We start from the raw sequence: 25,539 nt of genomic DNA on the forward strand, positions 1-25,539 counted from the left end.
AGAAGCTCTGGATGGGAGGAGAGACCCATAGCAGGGCAGCTAGAGCCTCCTGTCAAGAGGATGCTGCATGGGTCAGGTCTGCCTACAGCTCCAGCTCACTCCCAGGACATTTCTAGAGGGGATTTTCCAAATGGAAGGTCAAGGCAGGAGACACATAAAAGGGAAGGAGCTGTCATGAGTCTGTGCTTTCAGTTTGATTCTCTTTGGGTGGAGTGAAATGGGATTGGATGTGTCAGGTTTAGACAGGGGACTGAGGCTCAAAAACAGTGACACTGAGAGAGGATCAGTTCTGGGAGGGACTCAGCAAATGCCTTCATCCACCCCTCAGCCTAAGGACAGAGCCAGCATCACCTTTCCAGCCTCAGCAAGGTTTGTCTCACCTGCTCCATAGCACCTGCAAACATGGAGGTACCTCTGGGCAGTGCCCAGCCCCCGGGAGGTTTCTGCAAGGCAGAGCTGAGCACTCAGCGGGCGGGATGGTGTCTGTGAGCACTGAGAGGGGAGAGACGTGGGGACAGAGAAACAGCTCCCTGCAGGGATGGCTCCAGGCAGCAGAGTCATGGTCAGAGTGTGAGAAGAAACTACCAACTCTAACGCCTCCTCTCCTCTCCCAGCCAGCACAGCCCTCTGCTCTCAAGGCTGTGGGGTGCAGGGCAGGAGTCATTTCCTCAGCAGCCGAACATCCAGGAGAGGAAACACTCGTGAGTGCCCCTCTGTCCCTCCCTGTCCCTGCCTTCCTCCGCACAAATATCATGATATTGCTCCACGTTTCCTACCTCCCTGTGCTGCCCTTGTGCTTCCCCTTGGACTTTCTGGGCAGGGGGCTTTCTGATGCAGTTCAGACACTGATCTTGCGGATCCTGCCATGCAGACGTGTCCTTGACAGTGAGGTGCCCAAGTGCCCCTCTAACCTGTGGGTCTCTGGGCAATGCAGTGTGGGGTGTGGGAATGAGCCAACTCTCCTGTCAGGACTCCCCATCCTTAGGACATTCTGCCATTTCCCTGGGGTGTCTGGCTGGGCTGCAAGCTGCCCTCCACAAGGACACAACTCTCCCATTGCAGCTGTGTGACATCTAGGTGCCCCATGGAGAAGCCACCTAGATACTGAGGCCACGCTGAGACATGCTGCTGGGTGGCTGGATGTGGGCAGCTGGAAGGAGCCTGCTATGTTGCTGACTAGAAGGGGAGGGCTGAGACCTGCCTCCCATCCCCTCAGAAAGAGTGCTGATGGGCACTTTGCAAGTGCATTCCTCTGCTCTCTGCAGTGTCGTTTCTTTTTGGGGTAACACGAGTGCAACTGTCCTCCACCTCCGAGGTGCGAGCACAGGGCAGCTGGGAAGAAGGCAGATGGTCAGGCCAGCTCTGCTCCTTCTGCACTCAAGCCAGAGTGAATCCTTTTGCCTCTCTGGAATCACAGCTGCTCACTCTGAGTGCAGCAGCAATGCTGAGGGTTTCTACCTCCAGGAATCCTCCTTAGGTGTGACAGGGTCAGCTAAAGAAAAACAAAGAAGCCTTAAAACTGTTCATGAATCCACTTTATGTGGAATTGGGAATACAGATGCTGAAAAATGCCTTCAACATTATGTGTGGATGGAATCTGCCTGGAACTGGGAATATAACAGTTCAGTCACCACTGTTCCCATGTCGGCAGTGCTGTAGGTCAGGCCTGACTCCTCTGGAGCCCATGGGCAGAGGCCCCTGCTCCTCATGTCAAATACAGCCAGCACAAAGCAGAGCTCAAGTGATGGAGCTCAGTGATGGTGCTGCTGAGATGGCGAGAAGTAATGTGTGTTTGTTCTGGTTTTTTTATGAGAAATTTTTGCTCAGAGAAGTCTCTCCTAACTTCTCAATATCTCTTCTTCATCAGACAGTCCCCCCTGTGCCCTAAAGGAGCAAATGTCCAACAGCAGCTCCTTCAATGAGTTCCTCCTCCTGGCATTAGCGGACACATGGGAGCTGCAGCTCTTGCACTTCTCGCTCTTCCTGGGCATCTACCTGGCTGCTCTCCTCGGCAATGGACTCATCATCGCTGTTGTAGCTTGCGACCACCGCCTCCACACCCCCATGTACTTCTTCCTCCTCAACCTCTCTGTTCTGGACCTCGGCTCCATCTCCATCATTGTCCCCAAATCCATGGCCAATTCCCTGTGGGACACCAGGGCCATATCCTACTTGGGATGTGCTGCACAGGTCTTCCTGCTTGTGTTCTTGTCTGCGGCAGAGTATTTTCTTCTCACAGTCATGGCCTATGACCGCTACGTTGCCATCTGCAAACCCCTTCACTACGGGACCATCATGGGCAGCAGAGCTTGTGTCAAAATGGCAGCAGCTGCCTGGGCCAGTGGTTTCCTCAATGCTGTGCTGCACACTGCTAACACGTTTTCAATACCACTCTGCAAAGGCAATATTGTGGACCAGTTCTTCTGTGAAATCCCCCCGATCCTCAAGCTCTCCTGCTCTGACTCCTACCTCAGGGAAATTGGGCTTCTTGTCATTAGTCTTTGTTTAGTCTTTGGGTGCTTTGTTTTCATTGTGCTGTCCTATGTGCAGATCTTCAGTGCTGTGCTGAGGATCCCCTCTGAACAGGGACGACACAAAGCCTTTTCCATGTGCCTGCCTCACCTGGCTGTGGTCTTCCTGTTCATCAGCACCGCATTTTTCGCTTACCTGAAGCCCCCCTCCCTCTCCTCACCAGCTCTGGATCTGGTAGTGGCTGTTCTGTACGCAGTGGTGCCTCCAGCAGTGAACCCCCTCATCTACAGCATGAGGAACAAGGAGCTCAAAGATGCCCTGAGGAAACTGATTCAGCTGGTAGAATGTCAGCGCCAATAACCATCCCATGTGCATCATCTCATCATCCCCTGGGTATTTTTGGTCAAAGCTATGAATTGCTCATTTCTTTTTGTTTTACTTTTCTGTATTATATTCGTTTTGAAAGGAAAACAATTGGGTTCTTCCTGCTTCTCCTCAGGAATCCCTCTCCCGAATCTGACCCAGAGACTTTGTAGAAGTGGGTAGCCAGGCTTCCCCCTTCATCAGCAGAGATGGGGAAACCTCAGAGCCTGCTAGTCTAACCTCCCTAGGATGCCCCCAGAGCAATGAAGAGAGTTTCCCTTTGCAGTGTCTCTTTTGGCCCTGTCTCTTTTGACACCAAGGGGGCTCATGGGCACAGAGTCAGTCTCAGACAAGTACAGGTGGGGTGAGACCATGGGTCGCATGTCCATTAGAAGAACTCAGCTTCCCTGGCCACAGTCAGGGTGTGATTTCACACCCCTCTTCTGCGAGGGTGGCAGCCGGCTGTCACCATGGGCTAGTCCCTTCCCTCTACAGAGCTCCAACACTCAAAGTGGAGTGGGAGTGGAGGGGAGGAGATGCTGGACAAAGCCTGTGGGAACAGACCCTCTGCTCCCCAGGACCATTGCCCCACTGCCACAGCAGGGATTTCCTTGCTGCAGCCTTTGTGTGGGGCCTGCAGCTTTCTTGGAGACACGTCCACTAACAGCAGCAGGACTCTCTCTTTTCAAGGCCTTTCCAAGTCTGGCCTTTCTTCAAGAGATGGAGTCAAAAATACACCCAAAGAGATTGCACCATAGAAGGGCCTGCTGCTCTGCTTGTGACCTCCATGGGATGCAGGGGACAAACTCAGAGTCTACATGTGATGTATTAGGGACTGATGGCTGGATCCAGGGTTCATCTGTTGCTGACCAGTGCCAGTGGAGCTGGTGAATGGTCTCTGAATTTCCTGCCCAAGGCTGTCCCACAGGTGACAGTGCTGATGACAGATGTCCATCCCTGTGGAGGGGAATCTGAGCCTCCAGGAGAGCTCAGGGGATCTCCAGGGACAGTGTGTGCCTGGTGTGGGCAGTGAGTGGAGCCTCACAAAATGAGAGATGGTCCACGGTGGAGTGACCAGAAGGTGAAGCACTAAATCCAGATATTCATGGGGAAAGGAGGGCTCTGCAATCCCCAGAGAGGCAGTGGTGACCCAGGAGGCGCAGGGAAGGGTCACTGGAGAGTGATTCCTGCACCCTCAGTGAAACACCACAGGCTGGAGCTAGTGCACAACCAAACACATCTCCTGCCATTGCAAACACCCTGGGGTCACTCTGAGCATCATCCACAAGCACAGACATGTGTCAGCAGTATCAGTGGTGGTGATCCCTGTCCAGCTGGGTCTGCTTCCCACCCCAACCAGCATGGCCAGGGCTGAGTCAGGAGTCACCCCACGGCCTCATGACCCCACAGCTGCTTGCTCTGCAGAGCAGCACCGCCAGCCCAGGGCCCTGCAGGGAACATAAGGCAGGGGGTGCAGGAACGGCCAGGCCAGCATGGACATATTGACCTGGGGAAAGGCTCTCTGGGGAGCAGGGGTGTCCCAGGAGAAAAGCAATAAAGCATTCAGAGGTAGGAAATGAGAGTGAGAACCAGGTTTCCCTGTGCACTAGCTCAGGGAAGGCAGCTCTGTCCCCAGGGCAGCAGGAGCTGCAGGAGGGGCTGCAGGGCCAGGGCTCTCGTGCTGTGCTGGGTAGATGGGTGGGCATGGAGGGGCTGCAGGCAGACAGGGAGGGGGATCTGCTGTGCACAAGAGCAGGGGAGACAGAGAGTGACCAGCCTCATTGCAGGGCCTTGTCCCCCTTGCCAGGGAGCTGCTGCCCTTGTCCTTGGGCCTGGCCTGAGTTACACTGTGGACATGCCAAAACCTGGCCCTGCACCTCTCGGGTGCTGACCTGACTCCCCGTCTCTACCTCGGACCTGCCTCTGCACTACAGTCAAGAAAGCCTTGGCAAGGGAAGCTGGGACCCGAGCAGATCCCAGAGAAGGCTGTAGGTACAAAAGGTGACCCAATATCCATAGCAGCAGCTCTTGCCTAACAGCCAATTTAAAGGTGTAGGGGGAGCGTTGGATTTGGACCCCTACCCAGGTCAAAGAGCACAGAAAGTCTTAGCTGGATTAAAAAAGCAAGGACAGCCATTTGGAGTATGATTTTATGATACATAGTTATGACAACAGGTCTTTCTGTGTCACAGAAACACTTGAGTGTTTATGCACCACTTGTGGTGGGGTTCCTGCTACAAAGATGGTGTTGTCGGGATCAGCAAAAGCAGGGCTGCTCGGTGCGGGAAGCGGAGCTGGGAGCCAAGGGTGCTGGGAAGGCAGGCAGGGAAGTGCACCACCGACGAGAGGTCCCATCCTGCAGTGCCCAGAGAAGAGGAGTGGAGCAGGTTTGGGGATAGTAAAGGGGATCAGGCACAGTCCAGCGATGGCCAGACAAGACTGGAGGGCTCCAACCAGCCCTGCTTTGTGTGGGAGGTTGGACTGGAGACCTCCGGAGGTCCCTTCCCACCAACACTCCTCTGTGACTCCATGAATTCTTGCTCCTCAGCCTCTGCTCCGGCATAGCTGGCATAGGGACGAGAGCACCTAGGGCAGGGCAGAATGAGCCTGGATGGGAGAACGTCAGGGGGAAGATCCAAAGCTCAACCCTGGCTCAGCCCTGAGTTTTGGAAAACTCCCTCACGCACCCCGAGAGGCTCCGTTTGCCTCTTCCCCCCTGCCCTGTGCTCCCCTCCCATCAGCCAAAGCAGAGTCCAGCATCTCCTGGGGACTCTTTTCCCCATGGGGAGGGGAAGAAGGGCCTTCACCAGCCCCACACTGCCTTTTCCACCCACAGCCTTTGCAGTTGCATGTGCCTGGCTCTGCCCTCTTGCCTTCCCCACAGTCATGGCTGCACTGAAACCCATGAAAATCCCAGTGCTCCTACCCTCGAGCTGACATCCATCCCGAACCTGGAGCCTGGCTGGCCACACAGGCATCTCCCATCCAGTGCCCTGGCTGCGCAGCTGAGGGCAGGGGTCTTCACCCCAATTTCCCTGCTCCTCCCCCTGCTCCCGGCAGCCCTCCTGCTGCCAGACTGCCCTGGGGCCTGAGGAAGCTCCAGCTCCTTCCAGGGCTGTGCTGGAGCCTTTCAGGAGTGGGCTGAGGTGGGGCTGGCACCAGAGACCTCAGACAAGAAAAGGGCTGGGATATCATTAAATGACTATTAAATGATCCCGCAGAGTCTGGGGGATCTGAGCACCCAGCTCCTGCCCAGCCCAGGCTGAGCCCCACGTGGGTTTTAGCGGACACCATGCTCTGGAATCTGCTGCGCTGTGGTGCAGAAGAGAGGCCGTGCAAGGCTGGCCTTCTCTCCTGTGTCCGGATACGGAGACCTGCAGGAGGACGGAGCTGGCCATGGAGCACCCCACAGCTGGGGTGAGCAGCCAGTGCTGGAAAGGGGTGATGTGAGGGGCTGGTGTGGGATGATGGCCCTGGGGCAGCTTCCCCAATGTGTCCTTGCAACACAGGGAACAACCTGGCTCTTCTCTCCTGCACCCTCCATGTCCTGGTGCCTTTCCCAGGAGACCTGCATTTGCCCTGCAAGCACACGGCCATGTGCTCCCACACTGCCATTCACACCCAGTAGCTGAATGGCAGCATTTTTCCTCTCCCACAGCCATGTGTGCCTGTGCCAGGCTGAGGTATTTGATGTGCGTCTCCCAGGGGAAGGTAGCAGGCGGGGGAGGCTGCAAGAGATTTTGAGGATCCAAAGCAGTGGGTTCTGGAGTTGGGGGGATTATCTGCACCTGAGGAGGACCTCAGTGAGGCCATCATTTATAAATACCATCTGACAGGCGAGTAAAGAGTTAACAGGACTGAAGAAGTTTGCCAACTGATATGTGCAAGGCTGTGGAATAGAAGAGTTAACAGGATTAAAGAAGTCTGCCACCTGATAAGGCTGTGGAATCGAAACTGCACGGACCCCCAGGGAGGGAGGAAGCTATACGGCAGTGTTGCGGTCTCGCCTTGCTAGCAGGGTCCTTCCAAGCAGACAAACAAACAGACCCGTGATTGTGAAACTCGCAGAGGTCAGCAAAAGCAGTGTTTGCCCAGAGTCCCAGCCGTATAAAGAGAGACTTGGCAGCTAAGAGAGTTTGAGCAGGGACAGGAATGTGACCTGACCATCCTCTCTGGCTGGACCGTGAGTATCCCCCCCCACTCCCTTTTCCTGGGATGCTGGGTTAAGGTGACTCCTCGAGGTTGAGAGTCCTCTCACTAGGAGAGTGAACAAGCTAGCTTTCAAGTAGGGATAAGCAATGCTTCCAATTACTAGTGCAGTAATCAACAGTTTGGGGTTATCCTTTCTAAATTAGTAATCGCATTATTTTAATGAGTGTTACTAATCCAAGAGCTTGTGTGAGAAAATAAACATGTTTTTTATTACATTACTGTCTCATTCGTTACTATCGAACCTTCATAGCATGACAGTGCTGTCCTACGTGCAGATCTTCACTGCTGTGCTGAGGATCCCCTCTGAGCAGGGACGACACAAAGCCTTTTCCATGTGCCTGCCTCACCTGGCTGTGGTCTTCCTGTGTATCAGCACTGTCGTCTTTGCCTACCTGAAGCACCCCTCCCTCTCCTCCCCAGCTCTGGATCTGGTGGTGACTGTTCTGTATGTGGTGCTGCCTCCAGCAATGAACCCCCTCATCTACAGCATGAGGAACAAGGAGCTCAAAGATGCACTGAAGAAACTGTTTCAGCTGGTACTAGTTCAGCAGCAATGAGCTGCCCATCTCTCCTCACAAGCAATTTTCAGTTTATCGTCTCCAGCAATTCTCATGCGTTGTGCATTTTGTCTGTGATAGTCTTGTTTGTACACAAATGTTTGAATTCATCCCACTTCTCCAGAGGCACAAAGCCCATCCGTCTGACCCAGGGGCCTTCTGCAAAGCTGCTGATCACTGTGTCAGAGCTGACCTCCCAAGTAGCACCACTGTAATAAAAGGGGATCTCCTTCGTACTGTGCCTGAAGGTTGGGCTTTTCTTCCCAAGCTGGAGCCAAGAATGCGCCCAGGGAATTGTCCCCAAAAAGGCCCTGTTGCCGTGCCTGTGTTTTCCATGGGCTAAGGGGCATCAGCTCTTTTGGGTGATGTGTGAGGGAATGAGGGCTGGATTCAGCTGTCACTTGTGGGTGCCCAGTGCCCCTGGAGAGGGTGAGTGGTCAAGAGGTCTGTGCCGGGGACTGTCCCACCTATTAGAGGTCTGCTGATGGATGCCCATCCTTCTGGAAAGGAGTACTGAGCCACCAGAATTTCACAGGGGATCTCCAGGGACAGCACATTCATGGGATGGGCAGTGAGTAGAGTCTCCCAAAACCAAGTGGAGTCACCCAAAGCAAAGGGCTAAACCAAGGAATGCACCAAATCAGGGCTCTGCAGTCTCAGGAGAGGCAGTGGGCTGGGTCTATGCCACCCCTGAGCCCTTGGAAATGCCCTGTGATTGCTCCAAGCATCCTCCACAGCCACAGACCCCGGGGAGGGCGTTGTCAGGTGCAGTGATGCTGGTCCAGCTGGGCCTGCCCTGACCAGCACTGCCAGTGCAGAGTCACCACACAGCTCGCTCACCCTGCAGAGCAGCACTGCCAGCCCAGGACCCTGTGGGGAACACAGGAGAGGGTGCAGGAATGGCCAACCAGGCCAGAATGGACACACTGATTTGGGGAAAGGCCCTCTGGGGAGCAGAGATGTCTCCGGAGAAGAGCAAAGGAGCAACTGTGTGCTTGTGGGGAGGAATAAATGAAAACCTGTTTCTGTGTGTGTCAGCTCAGGGCAGGCTGCTCTGTCACTGGAGCTGCGTGAGGAGCCCCGGGGCCAGGACTCTTGTGCTGTGCTGGGCAGAGGGGCTGCCCAGAGGGGCTGCAGGCAGCCAGGGTTAAGGATCTGCTGGTCATGAGAGCAGTGGAGACATGGAGTGAGTGGCCTCCATTTCCATGTGCCATTGCTGGCCGCCAGTCCCCCAGGGGCTGATGGGGAGGCTGACACCCCTCTCTGCCCGCCAGGACCTGCTGTGCCCTTCAGAGGGGCTGGGGCTGTGGGGTGAGTGCCCAGAGCTCTGCAGCCCCCTGCAGCAGGCACTACTGTGGGGCCACCCCAGGCTGGGCTGCTGTGCTGGGTGGTCTGGGGAGAGGGCAGGGGAGGTGGGGAGAGTCGGGGAGGGTCTGGGCTGGGCTGGAAAGGACCCAGGAGAGGAAAAATGCCAGCAGGCAGCTACTGTGTGTGAACAGCAGTGTGGGAGCACTTGGCCGTGTGCTTGCAGGGCAAATGCAGGTCTCCTGGGAAAGGCACCAGGACATGGAGGTTGCAGGAGAGAAGAGCCCAGGTTGTTCCCTGTGTTGCATGGACACACTGGGAAAGCTGCCCCAGGGCCATCGTCCCACACCAGCCCCTCACATCACCCCTTTCCAGCACTGGCTGCTCACAACAGCTGTGGGGTGGTGTATGGCCAGCTCCGTCCTCCTGCAGGTCTCCGTATCCAGAGACAGGAGAGAAGGCCAGCCTTGCACGGCCTCTCTTCTGCACCACACCCCAGCACATCCCAGAGCACGGCTGTCTGCTACACCCCCGTAACTGGGAGGCCTCAGGCAGAGCTTCCCCTGGAAAGCTGAGGCAAAGAAGACATTTAATGCCCCAGCCCTTTCCATGTCCACGGTCTCTGGTGCCAGCTCCAGCTGAGCTCTGCCTTTCCTCACTCCATCCCTGCATGCACAGACAAGGTCTTGATGATCCCCCTGTGCAGCCTGTCCCCCTTCCACCCTGGTGCACTTCTTGCCCAGCACCCTGAGTGCTGGTTCTGCTGCCAGGGCAGAGGTGGAGGATCACCCGGAGCCGTTCCTCAGGGAGGTCCACAGGGAAAAGCTGTGCCCAGACCCAGACCCAGCCCCAGCATGGCAAAGGGGAGCTGCCCTCTCCCCACCCACCCTGGTGGTGACAGCCCCACCTCAGCCCCCTCCTGAATGGCTCCAGCGCAGCCCTCGAGGGAGCTGGAGCTGCCTCTCCTAACTGTGCATCGTAAAACCTGACCCAAGTGGCTGCCCTCACTTTTTTGTCCAGCTAAGACTCTGCGTGCAGTGTTAGCTGAGTAGGGCTCCAAAGCTGAAGCTCTCCTTACACCTTTACATTGGCTGTCAGGCAAGCGTTACTTTGGATATATGGTCATCTTTTGCACCTAAAATCCGCTCTGGGTGCTGCTCGGGTCCCAGCATCCCTTTCTAAGGCTTTCTTGACTGTAGTGTGGAGGCAGGTCCAAGGTAGAGATGGGAGTCAGGTCAGCAGGATGGGGACAGGGACAGGTCCGGACGTGAGAGGTGCAGGGCCAGGCACAGGCATGTCCACAGCATAACTCAGGCAAGGCTCCAGCCTGTGATTTTTCCCTGAGGGTGCAGCAATCACTCTCTAGTGCCCCTTCCCTGCGCCTCCTGGCTCCCCACTGCCTCTCTGGGAATTGCAGAGCCCTTGTTTCACCATACATACCTGCATTTAGTGCTCTACCTTCTGGTCACTCCACTATGGACCGTCCCTCACTTTGTGAGGCTCCACTCACTGCCCACACCAGGCACACGCTGTCCCTGGAGATCCCCTGAGCTCTCCTGGGGGCTCAGATTCCCCTCCAGAAGGATGGGCATCTCTCATCAGCACTGTCACCTGTGGGACAGACTTGGGCAGGAAATTCAGAGACCATTCGCCAGCTCCACTGGCACTGGTCACCAACCGATAAATCCTGGATCTGTAAGGGATCAATATGCCAACAGACTTCATCCAGACTCTCCTCCTTTCCACTCTTGCTCTGCTTGGAGTGTTGGAACTTTGTAGAGGGAAGGGACCAGTCCCTGGTGACAGCCAGCTGCCACCCTCACAGGAGAGGGGTGTGAGATCATACCTTGACTGTGGCCACAAGAGCTGAGCTCTCTTAAGGCATATGGGACCCATGGTCTGGCCACGCCTGTACTCGTCGGAGCCTGACTCTGTGCCCCTGAGCTCCCTTGGTGTCAGCACCAAAAGAGACACTGCAAAGGGAAACTCTCCTCATTGCACGGAAGGCATCCAAGGAGCTCAGACTAGCAGGCTCGGAGGTTCTCCCATCTCTGCTGAGGAAGGCGGAAGCCTGGCTTCCTGCTTCAACACGGTCTCTCGATCAGATTCAAATGAGAGATTCCCGAGGACACATGGCACAAAGCAAAATATTTATTTCTTTTAGGAGAATGTAACAGAGAAAAACACAAAAGAAAGAAAGACATGAGCAACACCTAGCTATGTTGCCAAATACCCTGGGAATGAGGAGCAGATGCACATGGCAGAGTTATTGGTGCTGACATTGTACCTACAGAACCAGTTTCCTCAGTGCGTCTTTGAGCTCCTTGTTCCTCATGCTGTAGATGAGGGGGTTCACTGCTGGAGGCACCACTGAGTACAGAACAGTCACCACCAGATTCAGAGCTATGGAGGAGAGGGAGGGGGGCTTCAGGGCGGCAAATATTACAGTGCTGAAACACAGAGAGACCACAGCCAGGTGAGGCAGGCACATGGAAAAGGCTTTGTGCCGGCCCTGCTCAGAGGGGATCCTCAGCACAGCACTGAAGATCTGCACATAGGACAGCACAATGAAAATGAAACACCCAAAGGCTAAACAAGCACTAATCATAAGTGCCCAAAACACCCTGAGGTAGGAGTCTGAGCAGGAGAGCCTGAGAACTTGGGGAACTTCACAGAAGAACTGCTCCACAACATTGCCTTTGCAGAGTGGTATTGAAAATGTATTAGCAGTGTGCATCACAGCACTGAGAAAACCACTGGCCCAGGCAGCTGCTGCCATTCTGACACAAGCTCTGCTGCCCATGATGGTCCCGTAGTGCAGGGGCTTGCAGATAGCAACAAAGCGATCGTAGGCCATGACTGTGAGAAGAGAATACTCTGCCAAAAGGAAAAAGATAATGAGAAAGAGCTGGACAACACATCCTGAGTAGGAAATGGCCCTGGTATCCCACAGAGAATTGGACATGGATTTCAGGACAATGACGGAGATGGAGCCAAGGTCGAGGAGGGAGAGGTTGAGGAGGAAGAAGTACATGGGGGTGTGGAGGTGGTGGTCACAGGCTACAGCTGTGATGATGAGGCCGTTGCCCCGGAGGGCAGCCAGGTAGATGCCCAGGAAGAGCGAGAAGTGCAAGAGCTGCAGCTCCCATGTGTCTGCGAATGCCAGGAGGAGGAACTCGTTGAGGGAGCTGCTGTTGGACATTTGCTCCTTTAGGGCACAGGAGTGACTGTCCAAGGAAGAAGAGACATTGACAAGTTAGGGCAGACTTCTCTGAGCAAAAATTTCTCATAACCTCCCCAAAACACACACACGTTACTTCTCCCCATCTCAGCAGCACCATCATTGAGCTCTGTGGCTTGAGCTCTGCTTTGTGCTGGATGAATTTGACATGAGGAGCACGGACGTCTGCGCGTGGGCTCCAGAGGAATCAGCCCTGACCTACAGCACTGCAGACATGGCAACAGGGGTGACTGAACTGTTATATTCCCAGTTCCAGTCAGATTTCATCCACACATAATGTTGAAGGCATTTTCAGCATCTTCACTCCCACTTCCACATAATGTGGGTTCATGAATACTTTTAAGGCTTTTTTGGTTTCCCTTAGCTGACCCTGTCACACCTGAGGAGGATTCTTGGAGGTAGAAACCCTCAGCATTGCTGCTGCACTCAGAGTGAGCAGCTGTGATTCTGGAGAGGCAAAAGGATTCACTCTGGCTTGAGTGCAGAGGGAGCAGAGCTGGCCTGTCCCTCTGCCTTGTTCCCAGCTGCCCTGTGCTCGTACCTCAGAGGTGGAGGACAGTTGCACTTGTGTTACCCGAAAAAGAAACGACACCACAGAGAGCAGAGAAATCCACTTGCAAAGCACCCATCAGCACTCTTTCTGAGGGTATGTATGTGAGGGAGGTTTCAGCCCTCTCCTGAGTGTCTCCTCTCCTGGAGGTCCAGCTGCTGAGGAAATGACTCCTGCCCTGCACCCCACAGCCTTGAGAGCAGAGGGCTGTGCTGGCTGGGAGAGGAGAGGAGGTGTTGCAGTTGATGGTTTCCTCTCACACTCTGACCATGACGCTGCTGCCTGGAGCCGTCCCTGCGGGGAGCTGTTTCTCTGTCCCCACGTCTCTCCCCTCTCAGTGCTCACAGACCCCATCCCACCTGCTGGGTGCTCAGCTATGACCTGCAGAAACCTTCTGGGCGAAGGGCTCTGCCCAGGGGCTGCTCCATGTTTTTAGGTGCTAAGGAGCAGGTGAGAGAAACCTTGCTGAGGCTGGAAAGGTGATGCTGGCTCTGTCCTTAGGCTGGGGGGTGGATGAAGGCATTTGCTGAGTCCCTCCCAGAACTGATCCTCTCTCAGTGTCACTGTTTTGGAGCCTCCATCCCCTGTCTAAACCTGACAGATCCAATCCCATTTCACTCCACCCAAACAGAAAAGAACTGAAAGCACAGGCTCATGACAGCTCCTTCTCTTCGAGGTATCCCCTGCCTTGGCATTCCTGTTGAAAAGTCTCCTCCGGATATGTTCCCCAGCCCTGACCCACACAGCAGCCTCTCAATGGGAGAAAGTACCTGCCCGACGGGGGTCTCTCCTCCCACCCAGAGCTTCTCCTCTCAGCGTTGTGTGGAGCTCCCTGGGTAGGCTGAGTGCTGATCCTCACAAGCAGCAGAGTCACTGCCCCAGGCACACAGCACCCTGGGGCACAGCGACACTGCTCTGAAGTACAGTCCATGCAGACCTGGGTGTGCACACCCAGGCTTCATACCCCTGCCGCCCTCCCTGGAAGAAAGGAGCAGGATGCCCTGTCCCTGTGATGGTTTGTCAGGGAATCTCTGCTCTGAAGCATCTCCTTCTCCTCCTCTGAAAAGAAGAAGCTGGGAGAATGATCCTTAAAAAACTGCCATGGGGTAGGATGGGTTTAGAAGACCCGTTCAGGAACCACAGCAGCATCGCCCTGCAGCCAGAGACTTACTGTGTGCAAGGCTGTGAGGATTTCTCCCACAAGGAGCTCTCCTCTGGCCTCCCACTCCACACTGCCTTTCACTTCTCATCTCATGTCAGCAGCAGTAGGCAGTGCCCAGAGCCCTGCTGCTCTTTGCAGAGGAGCTGCTCCTGCACACAGCTGTCTCTCAGCAGTGTTGCCCGGTTGCCATGAGCTCCCTCTGTCCCCGAGGCCTGGCCCCGCTCAGGAGCAGAGGCCCAGCTGAAGGCATGAATTTCTCTGTCCCTTGTGCTCCCTCCTCCTAGGAAATGTTCCCTGAAGTAGACTGAAATAAAAAGCTATTGTCCTTTTCTAAAGAGTGCAGAGAAACTGATTCCAGCATTGCAATTTATTTCATCAGAGTATGACTATCTATGAAAGGTGGAAATGTCCCTCTCTGGAAGCCCCGATTCCCCTCTCTTGACTAGGCAGGACACCTAGGCAGGGACAAGAAGGGAGCTCATTGACACATGGTTCAGGTGTTGATTCAGAAGAGTCAATCTGGGCATTCATGCCCCTTTAGAAGCCCCTGGGCTGGAGTGGGATTCAGATCCCTCCCGTGAACTCCACAAACTCACAGCAGGTGAAAATAAAAGTGGGCACAACATAGAGGTCTGCATGGGAGCTCCTTGTCTAAGCTCCCATTGTAATCACTGGAGATGGAGGGTGGGAGTCAGTTGCTCACACAAAAACACCTGGGGACAGTTGAAGAGACAGAAGTGGCCCCAGGCATGTGCCAGTGTCTGCTTGCTCTGATGGAGTGACTATGAGATGCACATCCTCCTAGAGCATCAGCTGGGGGCCAGGTGGGGAATTTCCTTGGCCATCAGAAATGACACTAGATGTCTGCTACAAGTAGAGCCCCACTCACTAGGAAGCTGAGATAGATGTAGATACCAATGCTACAAACAGCTGTTGTAGTTCACTGCAGACACTTGATCTAATGACATAGAAATAGGTTGGCAGATCCATTTCAGATGCCTGGGGTGTCCAGCACAACCACATGTCTCTAGCAGATACAGCATGGCACCTACAGGAAAACCATGCCCCTTTGGAGTGATTGCCGGGCAAGTACTACAGGGCATCTTGGCTTTTCTATATGTGTCCAAACAAATGAATCCCAATAATGCCTTTAGGCAAAGTCCATCCCGTCTACATCCATGGGTGCTGCATAAATGGGAGGAGGCACATCACAGCAACATCTCTGCTCTAGACTCTGCACTCTCAAACCCTTCTCTCTCTCCTCCTCCTGAACACCTTCTCATCCTGCCAGTTGATATGAACAGGGACTAGGCTAATGCAAACCTCAGGGTGGCTGGATCACAGGCTGCCCAGGCCCAGGGACTTCTTCAGTGGCACCTTGTCCTGCCTGGAGATTGGTTCAAGAAGTCTGTCACAGGCGAAACAGTGCTGCAAAGTCAGCTCAGGCAGCCAAACCTCTCCTGCCATTCCTGCAAGGCCCTGCTCTGTTTCTCCCTGGCCTTGGGCACTGTAGGGTTTGATCTCTTAGTGGGAACCTCCTTTCATCATTACATTGCCACCTGCTATCCATGCCAGTATGTCACCACTTGCAATCAAAGCCTTTGCATACGCTGGGTCCTTGATAACACGTTTCCCTGTGACAAATCTTCGGTTGATGCCACAGCTGAGGTGCTGAAGCCAAAATATATGCAAACATATGCAGCCTGGGATGCAGGAAGGAGCAAATGGAGATGCACAAGATGCCTGTCACAGGAGTGCCACCTGGTTGGAATAACTAAGGTGTGGTGGGATCACTTGCATGACTGGGGTCCTTCAATGGCAGGGTGCAAGTTCGTCAGGAGAGACCACCAGGCAAGATGAGGAGGGGGATGTCCTCTGTGTGAAGGGGTACCTTGCATGTATGGAGCTCTTCCATGGCATGGACTAAGGGAGGCAGCTCTGAAGGGCAGAGGAGCTCAGGAAAGCCCGCAGGCCTTTAAGGACAGCACCCGTCAAGCACAAGAATGCTCCATGATGAACAGTTTGTAAAATCAGTAGCCATCTCTGGACCCCACCTTGGCTAAACAGGGAACTCCCACATGAGCTCCAGGGCAATCAGGCAGCATACGGAAAGGGGAAGAGGGGCGAGGCTGCAAAGGAGGAATTTAGAAATATTGTCCAGCAAAGTCAGGATGGTGTTAAGGAAGCCAAAGGTCCCCTGGCATAGAGACACTTGCAGGGGATGTGAAGGACAGGAAGAAGAGCTGCTACTGCTTCAGTGACAGTAAAGGAATAAACAAGGAAATGTGGGCTCACAGCTGACTGGGGCAGGGATTCTAGCAAAAGCAGATGTAGATAGATCTGGGGAAGTCAAGTCCTTCCTGGCTTCCATCTTCACCCACAAGGTCTCCTGACCTGTTGTACCTGGACTCCTGAGGAGAAAATCAACCCGCAGTGTCTAAGTCTGTAGAACTCAACCCATAGAAGTCTAAGGGCCTGGATGTCTGGCATCCATGGACATGCAGAGAGCTGCCTGCTGTGACAGCAAGGCTGCTCTCTGTCATCTTTGAAAGGTTGTGGAGATCAGGGGAGGTCCGAATGAGCACAAGAAGGAATATGTTGTGCCCAACTTCAAAAAAGGCCACAAGGACAACCTGGAGAGCTGCAGGCCATTCAGCCTCATATTGGTGAGGAGAGTGTCGTTGAGTGAATCCTCTCCGATCACCTTTCTGGGCACATGAAGAAGGTGCCTGGGAACAGTCAGCATGGAGTTACTGAAGGTAAATCATTCCTGACCCACCTGACTGCCTTCTGTGATAAAAGGCCTGCACTTGTGGAGGAGCAGAAAGTGCTGGATGACATTTACCCAGATTTTAGCAAGGTGTTGGACACTGTCTTTGTGAATATTCTTGAATACAATTAGGCATTACGATAAGATGGGTAAACCACCAAGTGGGTAAAAGACTGGTTGGATGATCGAGCTCAGAGGGTTTTTTTGAATGGGTCATGCTTTACCAGGAAGCCACGTGAAGGAACTTGGTGTGAATTCAGTGTTGATCCCCATGTGAGCAGGAGGTTGGACTAGAAACCTCTCAAGGTGCCTTCTGAGCCACTGCAATTCTTGCAGGCAGCAATTCCTTTTCTGCACGTGGCTTAGCACCTGACATGGTATTCCCAGAGCCAGGCCCTCCTAGTGGTGGGAGGTTGCCTCTTGGGCCTGAAAGGTTCTCAGGTCAAGGGTTAATTATGAGTGACTGCTTGTCCAGAGTGGGCCCTCCTCACAGCCTACAACCCCTGTACATTACAACATGATACCAAATGAGTATGACACAAACAAAAAGTCATGGCATGAGGGTGATGGCACTCTAATGTGCCTAAGGTCTTTAGAGGGTGCAAAAAAATCCGGAAGGATTGGAAGAGCTTTAAACCTCCTAGGCACACATAGGTAACGTTGACTTTGTCACTATGGGAGGCTGAGGGAGCTGAGTTTGTTCAGCCTGGAGAAGGGAAGGCTTTGGGCAGACCTAATAACAGCCTCCCCATACCTACCAGGATGTCACCAAGAAGATGGAGCCTGGCTCTTCACCACTGTGCATGATGCGAGGGTGAAGGCCAATGGGTGTTAGCTGAAACAAGAGATGTCAGGCTGGGGATAAGAAAGAACGTTTGACCCATCCAGACAGCCAAGCATTGGGGCAGGTTGCCCGGAGAGGTTGTGCCATCTCCATCCTCAGAGGTTTTCAAGACCTCATTGAGTAAAGCCCCAAGAAATCTGGACCTCATAGCTGACCCTGCTGTGGGAAGGAGGTTGGGCTAGAGATATCCTGAGGTCCCTCCCAGCCGGAATGATTCTGCATTTCCTTCCACACTGTGTCTTCTCTTTTTGACCTATTTTGAAAATATTCATCTTCCATGAGACCCTGGAAGTATGTCAGACACAAGTATGACCAAAACAACTGCATGTTTCTTGTGCTGCTCCATTCAGAGTCATTCAAATTCAGGACTGCTTGGCAGGGACCTCCAAATAGCCTTGATTTTTCTTTTACTTCACCTTCCATGGCATTTTTCCCTCTTTTCCACCTTCCAAGTTCTTCTCTTTTACCATCCTAATCCCCTCCCATGCAGTCAGCCTTTCCCCCTCGACCCTTGTTTTGCTGCCATTGTACATTCATTTGGCTTCTCTGAGATGTTTCCATGGCGTTTCCTACCTTTGCCAGCAGTCCCTTTAAACTACTACCTCCTCTTATTATGTGCAGTGTCCTGCAGGTCCTCCTGCTGTTATCCTGTCAGAGGCACCGCAAGACAGGATGACCCATCTGCACACACTCATTTACAGCTGACACAAGGGAGCGTCAGTCCAGAGGGGCCTTGAGAAACTTGGGGATTTGGCCAACAGAAACCTCATGCTGTTGTACAAGGAGAAGCGGCAGGTCCTGCATCGGGGGACAGAACAGCCCATGCGTGAGGAGAGGCTGGCACCTGACCATCAGAGGAGTGACCCTGAAGAGAAGGACCTGGATGTTACGAGGGATGCCATATGAGCCAGTGGTGCACGCTCACTGCAAATGAGGCCAGCTGCATATGAGGCTGCTTCAGGAAGAGTGTGGCCACCCAGACAAGTGGAATTATTATCCTCCTCAACTCAGCACTGGTGTGGTCACATCTGGATTAGTGTGTCCCAGTGTGGGCTGCCCAGTACTGGAGGAATGGGGAGCAACTGGAGAGGGTCCAGAGGAGTCTTCCAAGATGGGGCTGGGAGCCTGAAGCACATGGCCTGTATGGAGAGGCTGAGGGACATGGGTTTCTTCAGCCTGGTAAAATGGCGGCAAAGGGCAGTAGTGGAAAACAGCATGAGAAGGGGAAACCAGGCTAAAATGGGAACTCACAACTCAGCTCCAGGGCAATAAGGCAGCATACAAGAAGTGGAAGAAGACAGATGCTGCAAAGGAGTAATTCAAAAATTGTGTCCACTGAAGTAGGGGTGGTGTTAGGGAAGCCAAAGCTCTCAGCGGGTAGACACTTGCAGGGGACATCAAAGGCATGAAGAAGAGCTGCTACAGCTTCAGTAACAGTAAAGAATAAAAAGGAAAATGTTGGCTCTTTGCTGAACGGGGCAGTAACAGCAGAGGTAGGTAGATCCGAGGAGCTCAGTGCCTTTTTGGCTTCAGTCTTCTCCAACAAGGTCTCCCGGGCTGTTGTGCCTAGAGTCAGGACTCCAGAGAAGAAAAGCCACCAACAGGGCATGAGGGTTGAGTGAGGGAAGACTTGCAAGAACTCAACCCATAAAAGTACATTGGAACAGCTGCATCCAAGGACACTGAAAGAGCTGGCCACTGTCATTGAAAGGCCACCCTCTATCGTCTTGAAAGGTCGTGGAGATGGGGTGAGGTCCCATTAACTGCAGAAAGGCAAACGTTACATCCATCTTCAAAAAAGGCCCAAAGGGCACGCCAGGGAACTACAGGCCATTCAGCCTCAGTTGGTTGAGGAGTGTGTCATGGAGTGAGTCCACTCACTTCTGGGCACATGAGGGAGAAGAAGGTGATAGGGAAGAGTCAGCATGGATTGACCCAGGGTAAATTGTGTCTCACCAACCTGATTGCCTTCTAGGATTAAATAGCTCTATTTGTGGTTGGAGAGCAGAAAATGTCCTTCAACTTGATTTGAGCAAGGTGTTTGACACTGTCTCCCACAATATTCTTGTGGAATACAATTTAGAAATGTACTGCCTAGATGGGTGGACAACCAGCTGGCTAAAGAACTTGTTGGATGATCAGGTTCAGAGGACAGTGGTGAACGGGTAGTACTCTTCCCGGAGGCCTGGGAGAAGTGGAGCACCCGAGGGTCTCTCCAGGAACTTGTCCTGTTTAACAACTGTATTAGTGACATGGAAGAGGCAATACTCAAGTTGCTTGTTGAGGACCCAAAACTGCAGGGGGGCCCAGCCATATGCTTGAGGGCTGCCACTGAGAGGGACCTAGACAGGCAGGAGGAATGGGCTGTCAGAAACCTCATGAAATTCAACAAGGACAAATGCCAGGGCTTGCACCTGGGATAAACCAACACCCCACTGTGTTACAGGCTGGGGCCTGAGTGCCTGGGCAGCGGCTCTGTGGAAAAGGACCTGAGTTTCCTTGGGCACAGGAGGCAAACCATGAGCCAGCAGCATTCCCTGGCAGCAAAGAAGGCCAGAAGCATTGTGGGCTGTATGACCAGGAGCACAGCCAGGAGGCCAAGGGAAATGGTGATCGCCTTCTAATCAGTATTCATTAGACCACATCTAGAACACTGCAGCCAGGGTTGGGTTCCCAGAACAAGAAAGAGGTTGATAACTGGGAGTAGATTTGGCTGAGGGCCCTCACAATAGTTGGCAGAGCTGGAGCACTTGCTCTGTGAAGAAGCATTGGAGCTTGCGGCCCAGAGAGGCTGTGCAGTCTCCTCCCTTGGAGGATTCCAAGGCCAGACTGGAAGAAGCCCAGAGCAACCTGGTCTGACCCCAGAGATGACCCTGCTGGGAGCAAGCAGATTGGCCTAGAGACCTCCTGAGGTCCCTTCCACCCTGAAGGAGTCCGTGATTCTTCCCACTCTCAATCTTCTCTTGTGGATGTCAGGGAAAGCACGCAGGTGCCCTGTGACAGTGGAAGCAGAGCAGCTTTCTTGTCCTCCTCCAGCCAGAATTATTCAGATGCAGGGCTTCTTGGCAGGAACCCCCAAACAGCCCTGATCAATCCTTTCCTTCACTTTTAATTACCTTTTTTTTCTTTCTCCCCTTTTAAGCCTGTCTCTTTTACCATCCTGATCCCTTCTCCTACAGCCCACCACTGCCTACCCTTAACCCATTTGCACTGTTTTTCTTTGTTTGTTTTTGTCTTGTTTTGTTTTGACACAGAGGAGCTTCAGTCCAGAAGGATCTTGAGAAGCTCAGGTGATTCACACAACAGAACCTTATGAAGATTTACAAGAGAAGTGTCAAGTCCTGTGCCTACACAGGAATAATCCTATCCCTGAGGAGAGGTTGAGGGCCATGGGCTTCTTTAGCCTGCTGAAGTGGAAGCAAGGGACAGTAGAGTAGGAGCCTGTGACTACTTGAAGGGTGGTTTCAGAGATGATGGAGCTTCTCTTGGTAGTGGGAAAGAGCATGAGAAGGAGGAAAAGCCACCAAGAGCAGCTTGTGGGGTTTAGCCGTGACATTAGGGAAAGAAAATGTCACTCGAAGGGTAGTGCTGTGGTGCTAGAGGTCACCCAGAGGGAGTCTGTGTTCAGCCCCTGGCTTGGTGTTTCAAGGGAAAGCAAGTGAGGACAGGAAGACATCAGGAGAAGTGGGGCGATCCTGGGGTGAGAGCAATTGGGGAAGCAGCTTGGGTGTGTACAGTCTGCAGGGAAACAGGCACAGTGTTGGGAAAGTGTAGGACACCCTGTGGTGGAGATGGTCAAGGGCAATGCCAAGGCTGAAAGCTCCCAACACAGATAGGCCTCCGTCCTTTTGGCTATGGCTGGAGTCTCTGCCACTAAGGCCCATGAGAAGACCTTGCTTCCATAAAGCACTGTGGCCTTGCCACCTCCTTGTCCCTTGGGAGCCCAGGTGTGCCATATCATGGTTCTGCACTCAGCATTGTGCACCCCCACCCGCACACTACCCCCAGAAAGACACCTGAGCAAAGCGTGACGGAAAGCATCACCCTTTCCAGGAGCTGGCTGTCAGTGCCTGGTCACTCTGCTTGATAACACACTTCAAGGTTGTCTTGGCATCACAGCCACCCTCACATTGCCTTTGCCTACCTGCAATCAGGGCCTCCAACTTTCTGCTCTAATCAGCCCCTGGGGAGGCTTTATTGGTAATGGCCCTCAGCAGGACACATTAACGCTCCAAGAAACTTGGGGTTTTGCTTCTGACTTTAACTTCTTGAGAGGTTTCTTCAATTCCTTCTCAGCATCTGAGGTTCATGGGCCCAGCACCAAATACAGCCGAGGGGTCATTGAAGTGGAAAACCCCATAAGGAGCCATGCCTCTTTCCATAAGTTTCTTCAATTTGTCAATTCTTATGTGGCTTATTGGAAACTTTGCAGGAGTGTATTGAAATTAGGCAGATTTCAATGAGCACCTGAAAGAGAAAGATGTCTGCTTCTTAAGCTTTCTTTATTCTTGACTTTTCAGAATAAGTCATACCCACATTCCCCAATTCTTACTGACCCACAGTGTCTCCCAATGAAGTCTGGACATGTCGGAAAAGCAGTATTTTTGATAGAAGACATGTACGGACAACCCTTCTCCCCAGATTAATACCCTTCCAGAAGATTCCCACTCTTTCATCATAGCAACCAACCACAAGCACCCAGTGGCACTTGGAGAGGCCCCGATGTCTCTGAGGCACCTGCCTGGGCCTAGGAGCTCTCACAGGGGACCTGCAGGACACCAGAGCCCCTCGGAGCTGCAGAGGGAGGCTGGGCAGAGGGGAACAGGGCACCTGCATTGGCACCAGCCACCCATGACCCTGTAACTGCATCCCAACCCAGTTCTGAAAATGACTTTCCTTTTCAGACAAAAAGATAATGCAGAATCTCCCCAGAACACTAGTGTACTAAAAAAGAACCAATCAGGAAAGACAATAAGAACACAAAAAATGAAAAGCTGGAAAGTATAACACAGCATTTCTTTCCTTTAAATCTTTGTCTTAATTTCATCCTTGTTTCAGTTTTAATGTCCTTTTCTAAACTTCTCTCTTATAATCAGGCCTACACCACTAAACAGGATATCTTTGTGTCTCTCACAGAGCCCAGTGCTCAGAAGATCACCCCCTGCCCAGGGCTGTCCGTGCCACCCCTCACTCTTTGCACAGAGCACGTCACAGTCTGAGGTGTCGGGCTGTCTTGACTGGTGAGGAAAGCAGCGTGACCAGCTTTAAAGAAATGCTCTATTTTTGGGTGGCCAAATTTGCACAAATCTCAACATACCCGTGTTTAAGCAATGTTTTAAAGGAGTCTCTCTAAAACATCTTCAATGCAATAATTGACAAAAAAAATCCTCATTTCCAAAACTTCACAGTTTTTACCATTGCCATATATTTCTTTCTTTCTTATTCATTGGCAGCACCATGTTCATGCACTACAGGAATTAGTCTGTCTATGCAAGCGTGAAAATATATAGAGAGAGATACATTCTTCTTGAAAATGCATTTGCTGGCAATCTTCTGCATGGAGAAACTTTGTTCTGAGGAACTACTTCATTTAAATGGACATGTTTCAGATCTCTTCTTCTGCCTCTCTGTCCTTTCTTCTTCCTCTGCCTCTTCTCTCTTTACAGAGCTCTCCAGGAAACGGTGCACTGAATCACAGCACTTAGGGTGGGGGAGACCTCTGGACATCATCTAGTCCCAACCCCCCGGTCAATGCAGAGGGAACTAGATGAGGTTGCCCAGGGGCTCCCCCCACTTATGCATTGTCCACAAAGGTGCTGAGAGTGCACTCCAACCTCTGTGCAGGCCATTCATCAAGATGTTAAACAGTCCTGCCCCACGTGTTGATCACTGAGGGATGCTGCTACTAACCGGCTGCCACTTGGAACTTGTACCACTGATCACTGTGTTTCAGCCTGATGGTCCAGCCAATCTTCCACCTTCCCTCTGGTCCACTCATCCAAGGCAAGTCTCAGCAATTTGCCTCTAAGGAGACTCTGGGGGACTGTGTGAAAGGCCTTGCTAAAGGGAAGCTTCACAAAATCCCCTGCTTTCCCCTTGTGCACAAAGCCATTCATCTGATGGCAGAAGGCAATCGGGTTGGTCAGGCATGGTTTCCATTTCCCCTTGGTCAACGCATGCTGCCTCTTCCAGGCCTTGTCCTTCATAGGCTTGGAGATGGTTTCCAGGAGGATTTCCTCGATCACCTTCCCAGGCATGGAGATGAAGCTCACCAGCCTGTCGTTGCCCAGATCCTCCCTCTTGCCCTTCTGGAAAATGGGTGCAATGTCTGCCTTTTCCCAGTCATCAGGAACCTCCCTAATCACCCTGACATTTCATAGACAGCTGGGAACAGCATTGCACTGACTCTGGACACCTCTCCTGGCACCCTGGGGTGCTTTCTTTCTGGTCCCATGGACTTGTGTGTGTCCACTGCGCAAAAGTCCTCCCCAGCTGCATCGTCCTCTGCCATGGGTGAGGCTTTGCTAACACAGATGCTGCCAAAGGACTCGGGGGCCAGGGAGGCATGGCAGTAGGCAACACCAGTAAAAGACAAGGTAATAGAGGCAATGAGCTCCTCAGCCTTTCCTCTGTCTTTGTCACTAGGTCCCCTGCCCCACTGAGCAGGGAGACCACATTTTCCTTGGCTGCCTGCCTTGTGCTGCCCATGTACTTCCAGAAGCCCTTCTGGTTGCCCTTCCCATCTCTTCCTAGTTCCAGCTCCAGCGCCAGCTCCAGCTCCAGCTGATCTTTGGCTTGCCTAACTCCATCCCTTCCTCCACACACAATGGCTGTGTCTTCTTCCTAGATAGCCCATTGCCCTTCCAACTCCCTGTGCACTTCCTTCTGCCTTTTCAAGTCCTAAATCGCAAAGTCCCTGCTCATCCACGCCAGCCTCAGGCCAGGACCTGATGAACTTTCCTGAAGACTAGAGTGTTCCTGTGCTTTGAGGACGTTGTCCCTGATGATCCAAGAGGGCTGCATGGCTCCTCTGCCCTCCAGGACAGTCACCTGTGGGATCCTGACAAGCAGATCCTGAACAAGATGAAATCCTCTCTGCTGCAGTCGAGGGCAGTGATTCTGTTATTCTTCCTACCTCTCCACCATCTCAAGGTCACTGCAGTGACAGGCAACCTCCACATTCACATCCCCATGCAGGCTGAGCTTCAGGCAAGAAAGAAAGGGCAGCATGGCACCATCTACCTAGAGGTGCAACTACAGAGGTAGAGAACTCACCCTGCAGAAAAGCCTGCATTTCTCCCCTCACCACTGAGGGGATCCAGGCAATGGACTTCTATGTGGTTAAACGTGGATGCAGAGAACTTCAGGGGTAATGTAGCTATGCCTGAGGCAGTGCCTCCCAGGCTGCCCTTACAGTCAACAAGGAAGGAGGAGGAGGTGTTCACCTGCCTTCTTTTAAATGGTCACATAAAGCACAGATGACTCCTGTCCCAGAGACATTTGCTCTGTGTTCGAAACTGGGATTGAGGTCATGGGCTTTTAGGATAATTTAGGCTGAAGGGACCACAGGAGGCCTGTATGCAACCTGCTGCTCACAGCAGGGTCAGATGGAGGGTCAGAAAACAAATAATGCCCCTGCCAAAGCACTTCTGGGGTGATATAGCAGGAGAAGACAGTAGAGAGCTGACAGGGTGGTATAAGTCCCATGGACAAAAGAATTTCTTTTTTGCTTTCTCCGCAGAATTAAATCCTCAGCTCTCCAAAGAGAAGAACCTGGGACACTAACTTTGCCACTAACATGGAGGTGGAGAAGTTCCTGAGTCCCTTACAGACAGACTGGTCCAAAGGCCACCACACCAATGGCACCAGACCCCCAGGCATACCTGCCTTCTTGCTGGGCACCCTCCAGCCCCACGCAGGAGGTGCGCGGGGAAGTGAGGCGGGTCTGCAGCCTGCAGCCCTGGCCACCCAGCAGGTGTGGTGGCACCCTGCTCCTCTAGATGAGACTGGGCTCTCCTGCATTTCCCCAGTGGGAAGCCTGCATCCCCTCTGCCTGGGAATAC

The sequence above is a fragment of the Apteryx mantelli genome, unplaced genomic scaffold (genome assembly GCF_036417845.1).
Source record: "Apteryx mantelli isolate bAptMan1 unplaced genomic scaffold, bAptMan1.hap1 HAP1_SCAFFOLD_20, whole genome shotgun sequence".
In the NCBI taxonomy this organism is placed as follows: domain Eukaryota; kingdom Metazoa; phylum Chordata; class Aves; order Apterygiformes; family Apterygidae; genus Apteryx; species Apteryx mantelli.